This window comes from Tiliqua scincoides, chromosome 8, assembly GCF_035046505.1.
Source record: "Tiliqua scincoides isolate rTilSci1 chromosome 8, rTilSci1.hap2, whole genome shotgun sequence".
Lineage (NCBI taxonomy): Eukaryota > Metazoa > Chordata > Lepidosauria > Squamata > Scincidae > Tiliqua > Tiliqua scincoides.
The window spans coordinates 19838434-19846986 of NC_089828.1; positions in this window are offsets into that span (position 1 = coordinate 19838434).

Consider the following 8553-nt stretch of genomic DNA (forward strand, 5'->3'; position numbering starts at 1 on the left):
GTATCCCAACACTACACAGCCCATGTTTGCAAGACCGGTAGTACTCCTTTGCATGTGGGCAGTTGGGTTATGTTTCCGATGTACAACCAGTAATATAGTTCAGGTGAATTGTACATCTGTAACGCTTTTTTCTTCAGAGCGTCTTCTCTTTTGTACAAACTCAGCTTTGAGAACCAGGTATTTTCTGTGTCTAATAGCCTGACCCCATTCTTGCCTGTGTGCCAGCCAATACTAGTTCCTAACTATTTTATATCTTACCAGCAATGGGACAGCAAATACATTTATTCAGATGATTTCACTTCTGTTGGATATATTCTAACCTTAACAAAAAGGGGAAATGAAGATGTCCCAAAACTCTAAAATGTCACCAGCAGAGGATTTATCCTCAGGCTAGTTTATATGTTGCTGGCTTCTGGCATTTCATCTGAAAATGAGATTCTATATGGTTTAAAATCTCTCAACTTGCTAGGAAGAGTATTGGATACTTCCAGCTACCTCCTTACTGATAAAGGATTATTAATTTGGAAATATTTGTATTATAAACATTCAAGGCAAGACATTTTTAATTTTTTTTAATCATGCTTTTATTGGAATATTTTTTCAAAGAAATAAGATGAATACAGAAAGCATTTAGCATTTTAGCTTAGAGAACTTTTAGTAACAACCCTCATTCATGTGGCTGTAATTATTTCCTGGGCAAAAATACTTTTGGGTTGTAGGTTTTGTACTCTACTCCCTTGATCCTCCCCTCCTGCATGGCCTCCTCTATCAAGTTCACCCAAATGCCAACACCCTTCACCCTGCAATTGTTGTTTTGGTATTTGAGTCAAAATCCCCATGCTTTATTTTTGCAACAAATGTGTTGACTGAAAGTCTGAATTTAGCAGAGGTGTACTTCATTTATTCCAAGTCTCCATTTAAAGCTGAAGAGGCAACAATCTTTGCCCTTTGCCACACTGTAGAAGTCTCAGCATGCACACAAAATATCACTACCTCTTCTGGTGCCAGGTTCTTGGTAAATGACAAGGACAGCTTGCAATCCCGTGTCAGCTTGTTGACTTTTCAAACAAGAGAGATCAATCTGCACAGCCCCCTAGATGAATATGCATCTTATAGCATACTGCTAAATATGTATATGGACCTCAACATCCATCTTATCTGAAACCAGTACAAGCAAGAAGTGTCTCCCTCCATAGGATTACCTTTTCTGCTCTCAGCAAACAAAAAGGTAAGGATCACTTACCTTTAAGGAAGCAGCAAAAAGTGGCAAACAGAAGATTCGGAACAGCCCTCCCCATGGTGCTCTGATTTACCACTCATCAGCGGAGCCTGCTGTAGTGGAGACAGGTTCATCTGACAGCATCATACAGAGACCTGCAAAAGAGACTGCCTAGATTCTGATGGATGCAGTCATGGCAATGGGCAGACAGAGGGACCTTGATCTGTACTAGGAAGCAAGCTCCCTGTGTAATTGCAGCCCAGCCCTTTTCCTCAGCTGCTCACACTGAGAGAGGAGAAACCTGGACCAAATGGGTGTCGCTACCGCTAGCACAAAGCACTCCTCCTTGGCCACTGGTGCAGGGGAAAAGGCCATTCGCTGGTGCATAAGTGGGGAAGCCAGTAATCCGATCACACTAAGAGCTTTTGCAATTGGCTCTGTGCACAGAATCGGAATTGTCATCTGCACTCGGTGCCAAGCGGTTCCAACAGGTCCAGTTAATGAAAATAGGATAATTGAATTGGGCAGGCTGCAAAGATACTGACATGAGAGATGCCTGAGTTTGCATGGCAATAAAAGGAGCACTTTGGCGCTGATGATCAAGCCCCATTAATGAATTAGCTGACACAAGTGCTGGATGTTTATGGATGTTTTCTCAAAAAGACCTATGCAGGAAAGGAGGAGGAGTGAAGATCGGCCGGTGCCTGAGGCCTATGAACTGGCCCAGTAATCTTCAACTTGTTTAGGTCAAAGGGCCGTGTTTAATTGCACCTGCAACACTGGACCCACTTAGAGTTTCTGACCATGTGTGCCCATTTTTGTAATGTGGAATGGAAGACAGGGCTGTCATACTTTAGTAGCTGTGTAGAAGGGAGATTTCTCACAGTAGAGCTTGTCATGGAGTGAAGAAGAAGTGAAGAAGTCATGGCTACCAAAATACCTTCATTAGAGGTCCTTCTCTGGATGTTACTGCTGTCAGATATTAGATGGGTGGTGACTGACAGAGGGGCATGTTAAGCTGTAACATGATGTGGAATTCCTTCCCTGAGAAAGTTTGCCTGGTGCCATATGGGTTGACCCGGGCAAAGCCATCCCTTCCATGAAACCAACAGAGGTTGGACAATATGTGTGATTGATTGGTGGGAGGTGCCCATCCCTCCCTGCCTTTTGAGCCTCCTCTTTCCAGTCCATGGATTAAAAAAGGAAAAGGGGAACAAGGCAGAAGAGGAAGTCTGTGGGAGTAGAGAATGCTGGGCTACTCTGATGCTCTTGCCTACCCAGGGACATGCCATGATGCTATGCACTGGTGATGCACACAGGATCATGGAGCCCAGTGACTCAGGGCCTGCAAATGCGACTAGAACCTTTCTGAGGGCCTCAGAAAGTCCCCTGGAGGTGTTTAAATGAACAGCACTTCCAGTTTTGGTGACAGCACTTCCAGTTTTCACAAAAACTGGAAGTGCTGATTAAACACCTCTAGAGGGCCTCCAAGAAAGTCTCCGAACTCAACCAGAGAATATCTCCAGTCATGGCTGGAGCTCAGGTGAGTCTCTGTCTCCCCTGCCTCCCTGATTGCATGTCCCTGAGCCCTATCCTCTGTATTTCCTCTTCTGCTTCATTCCCCTTTTCAAATCCAATGCACAAGGTGGAGGAGAGGGGCATTTGTCATGGCATCTTGTGGAGTGTGTTGGCCTTAGGTTGAACCTGGTGGCCAAGGAAGGCCTTTTGATGAACTTGTCCAAGATCTTAAAATGTTGATGCCCTCAAATTTAAAAAAAAAAATTTAAACTGATTGTTCTGTCCACCAAAGAGTCTACGTTTAAATCTTGCATGTTGCTTTACTGTGTTATTCCTGTTTCAAAAAGTTGACGTTTCCATTTAAAGTGTGAGCAACACTTGGAAACTGAAATAGAACTAGAAGGGAAGATGGACATCTTTTAAAATCAAGTGTGATTATTTAAAGGAACTGTGTGCTCCTTTGCATCTAATCATCCTTTCCCACTCCCTGAGTCCTTCAGTTAAGATGAAAACAAAAAAGGAAAGCTCTGGGAATACCAGTGTGATCCACCAACTGAACACTAATGACCACTAATGGGCAATCAGTGGGCTGAGGTGGCAGGCTAATGCTTAATTTATGAAATGAGAACTGTCGTGTATCAAGTCTGCAAGATCGTACCTTCAATGATAGATGCATGAGGCTGGTTTTAAGTATTGTATTTTTATCCATCTCTCCTTCCATGGAGTTCAGGTACATTTCTACTACTCCCTTTTATTGTCACAACAACCCTGTGAGATAGATTGTAATGGACAAGTGACTGGCCCAGTGTCGCCAGCTAGCTTCCTGACTCAGTGGAGAATTGAGCCCAGATCTTTCAGTCCTCATCTGACTCTGCCGCCCAATTGGTTTTAGTGAGCGGTGAGGAGGAGAAAGAACTCTTCAGAAACTCAGCGAGGTCCTTTATTTTAAACCTAATTCTTCTGGAGCTGACCACAAATTCAGTCCATTATAATGGATTCCCTCTATGGCTGTGATGTAAAAACAAGTAGTACACAACTGTTTGTATCCCAGCTGCCACAACAATTTGGTACCCACACAGGAAGTAGCTAATCAGCAAGTGTGGGACTTGTGTTGCCACCACATGGTGGCAGTGGAGATAAAGCAGTTCCTCTATTTTTTTCTTCCCATCTTGCTACAGTTCTAGGACTTGCTGCTTCTCTGCTCCAAATCTCACACTGTTTAATCTTTTTTTAAATGACCTGGCTCCTTCCCTGGTTACTGTTGACGGTCACCCCCCTAGGTTGGGGGATTTGCAGGTTCCATTTTTACTTTACGCTGATGATGCAGTCATTTTATCCCGTTCTAGCCTGGGTCTCAAACGTCTGATCAGTAAGTGTATAGAATTTTTTTTGTGCTAACAAGTTACAAATTAACTGTACCAAATCTAAAATTATAGTTTTTGGAAGATCCTGGAGTCCAAGTGTTTGGAGATTCAATGGCCAAATTATAGAACAGGTTAAAACATTTAAATATTTGGGCATTCTTTTTGCGTACAATTTAGCATGGACGTCCCATTGTTATATGGCTCGTTCTCTTGCTAAAGCCTCTTCGCAAGCCATTGTCAGCTTCTTTCACAGTAAAGGTGGCAAGTTTATTCCGGCGGCGTTGAAGGCCTTCAATGCGAAATGCTCCCCCCAATTATTATATGGGGTTCCACTTTGGATTAGGTCATTCAATAATTCACTAGAGCAGATTCAATCAACTTTCTTAAGAAGCACACTGGGTTTGTCCTGGTGTGTGTCTTATGTGGTGCTCTGTCTTGAATCAGGCCAAATCCAACTTGAAACACTTGCGTGAATTAGAGCGATTACATTTTGGCTCAAAATATTCTATAATTCTGACCCTAACACTCTTTTACATCACCTCCTTGTTGACCCTTACTTCTCTGATAAACTTTGGAGTGCAAAAATAAAACAATTGGGAGTTGAGCCTGACTTACTTGGTCATTTGTCCCAAGCCGAGGCTTTCAGGCTCATTAAAGGGAGACTCCTGGATATTCACTCCTTCAATATTTTATCTGCAGCCAACAAAACTTGTTCACCTTTATTTTATCACTTACCAGTTAAAGTAGGCGAAGTTCCCAATTATCTGTATATTTTGGAATGCCCAAAGATTAGAAGGGCCTTTTCTATGGCCCGTTGTAATTCTATCCCATCTTCTGTTCTTTGGGGTAGATTTAATGGCATTCCTTTCCAGGAAAGAATTTGTCCCTGTCCTCAGCGGGCCGTAAGAACATAAGAACATAAGAACATAAGAACAGCCCCACTGGATCAGGCCATAGGCCCATCTAGTCCAGCTTCCTGTATCTCACAGAGGCCCACCAAATGCCCCAGGGAGCACACCAGATAACAAGAGACCTCATCCTGGTGCCCTCCCCTACATCTGGCATTCTGACTTAACCCATTCCTAAAATCAAGAGGTTGCGCATACACATCATGGCTTGTACCCCATAATGGATTTTTCCTCCAGAAACTCGTCCAATCCCCTTTTAAAGGCGTCTAGGCTAGACGCCAGCACCACATCCTGTGGCAAGGAGTTCCACAGACCGACCACGCGCTGAGTAAAGAAATATTTCCTTTTGTCTGTCCTAACCCGCCCAACACTCAATTTTAGTGGATGTCCCCTGGTTCTGGTATTATGTGAGAGTGTAAAGAGCATCTCCCTATCCACTCTGTCCATCCCCTGCATAATTTTGTATGTCTCAATCATGTCCCCCCTCAAGCGTCTCTTTTCTAGGCTGAAGAGGCCCAAACGCTGTAGCCTTTCCTCATAAGGAAGGTGCCCCAGCCCCGTAATCATCTTAGTCGCTCTCTTTTGCACCTTTTCCATTTCCACTATGTCTTTTTTGTGATGTGGCGACCAGAACTGGACACAATACTCCAGGTGTGGCCTTACCATCGATTTGTACAATGGCATTATAATACTAACCGTTTTGTTCTCAATACCCTTCCTAATGATCCCAAGCATAGAATTGGCCTTCTTCACTGCCACCGCACATTGGGTCGACACTTTCATCGACCTGTCCACCACCACCCCAAGATCTCTCTCCTGATCTGTCACAGACAGCTCAGAACCCATCAGCCTATATCTAAAGTTTTGATTTTTTGCCCCAATGTGCATGACTTTACACTTACTGACATTGAAGCGCATCTGCCATTTTGCTGCCCATTCTGCCAGACTGGAGAGATCCTTCTGGAGCTCCTCACAATCACTTCTGGTCTTTACCACTCGGAAAAGTTTGGTGTCGTCTGCAAACTTAGCCACTTCACTGCTCAACCCTGTCTCCAGGTCATTTATGAAGAGGTTGAAAAGCACCGGTCCCAGGACAGATCCTTGGGGCACACCGTTTTTCACCTCTCTCCATTGTGAAAATTGCCCATTGACACCTACTCTCTGCTTCCTGGCCTCCAACCAGTTCTCAATCCACGAGAGGACCTGTCCTCTAATTCCCTGACTGTGGAGTTTTTTCAGTAGCCTTTGGTGAGGGACCGTGTCAAACGCCTTCTGAAAGTCCAGATATATAATGTCCACGGGTTCTCCCGCATCCACGTGCCTGTTGACCTTTTCAAAGAATTCTATAAGGTTTGTGAGGCAAGACTTACCCTTACAGAAGCCATGCTGACTCTCCCTCAGCAAGGCCTGTTCGTCTATGTGTTTTGAGATCCTATCTTTGATGAGGCATTCCACCATCTTACCCGGTATGGATGTTAGGCTGACCGGCCTGTAGTTTCCTGGGTCCCCCCTCTTTCCCTTTTTAAAAATAGGCGTGACATTTGCTATCCTCCAATCTTCTGGCACTGTGGCCGTTTTGAGGGACAAGTTGCATACCTTACGTACGTAGAAACGTTAGACCACCTTCTTCTTCATTGTCCGCTTCACAATGAGGCCAGAAGGAAATGTCTGGCCCTCCAATTTCACCTTAACACCCTTGCTGAGGATTTTGCTAGAATGCAATTTTTATTAACCTCCACTGATTTTGACATTGTCTCTCAGATAGCTAAATTTATCTCAAAAATCGTGGCGACTAATCTGAAGCGTGCCTCTACTCTCTGAAGTGTTTGGTTATAGGTGTTATTTGTAGTTTGCTATGTTATGTTTGTGCACTTCCGTACGTTTTTTTTTTGTATGCTTAATAATGCCTAATAAAGGTGTCTGAATCTGAATCTGAATCTGCTCCAAATCTCATGCAAAGAAAGTCTAATCATGTTTTCAAACACTACAGGGATTGGGGGGGGGGGAGCCAGCGGTGTTATGTGTGCAATTTGGAATGGAAAAACCATCAGTGGGGAAAAGTTAGCCAGTAGGGTCGGTGTCACCCAATGTGGTAACTGTGTCTCCCCCTCTGATTGGCGGTTTCCACTCAGTGTTCTTTTTCTGTTAATAATGTTATTAGTGGTTTTTCAGTGTGTCTTTTAAAAAGCCCCTTACCTGAGGCCACCTCACTCCGACAATGGTAGCACCCAGAACACATGTACCAACCCAGAGCCTTTTCATAGCTTCCCCCCACAGAGCACTATGGGATTGTAGCCATTCGACAGTGACTTGGTCAAACCCTGAAACACTGCAGGATTTTTATAGGTAGTCATTTCACTCCCCCATAGTGTCACCCAGTGCAGTCCACACTTGATGCCATCCACACCTCCCTAGTGACACCACTGGGCTTAAGCAGCCTGCCTCCTCTCCTGCTTTTCTGCTCCAAGCTCTCATCTGTCAAAATAATACAGCAAGGCCCTTGAACCTACACTCTGCCTTCTACTGGCTCCCAACCATTATTCCATCTTGCTCAGTATTGTCTTCATAGACTGGCAGCAGCGATCCAGGCTTTTGGGGGGGGGGGGAGAGGGGTCTTTTCTAGACCTACTCAGTGATGCCAGAGGTGGAATCTGAGACCTTCTATATGCAAAGTAAATTCTCCACCACTGAGCTACACCCCCCCCCCCCCCCGAGCTTCAGCTTTCTTACAACCTGTTGTGGTGTTTCTCTGAGTGTATTGGAGATGCAGACTATCCAGGGAACATGGCTGACTGGCTATAGGCTGGAAAAATTGGTGCCATTCCATGATGTCCCTATGATTCCAACAGGAGGAGAAGCAAAAGTCTTCCATTCCATTGAAGGGCCCATCGGCGAGGCTGCAGGTGCAAAAGGAAGAAATGGGCTACAAACTACTTCTTCTAGGGTTGCAATAAGCTCTCTAAGGGTCCTTAGAGACCCAGGGACAGGGTCTCAGCAGGGACAGTCCAGGTTTTCTGATCCTATCTGTGATAAAATTGCAGTACTTAACATTTTGTTAAGAAGTTGTTCATGTGAGTTGATAGAATTGTCTTCCATAGAGTTCAGCACCCCCCCCACCCCACCCCCACCCCTGGCTATCAAGTATTCCAATCATTAAGTGGAGAAGGAATGTCAGAATGGAGCATGTGGATCTGTCTTGTCACTGGTGCGTGCGCACCAAGGCTTTGAACACAAAGGCACCATGTCCTGCCCAGCTGGCCATTTTCTCTGCTGGTGGTGCTCATTTGGCACTGTTGATAGAAGACTGCAGGACCATTAAGCTTTCCTGGCATATCTTTCGCCAAAAGAGAACACATTGTCTTGGCACAGATCTCATGGCAGAGTAAATGAATGCAGTATAAAGCAGATGCAGTTGAGCCTTCGGCAATATGTAATGGGGGGTGGTGGAGAAAAACCTTGGACAACCATCCTTTATATGAGAAGCACATCCTTCCATGCAAGCATGTCCTTTCAGGAGAAGCCTGTCATTACAAGCATGCCCTTA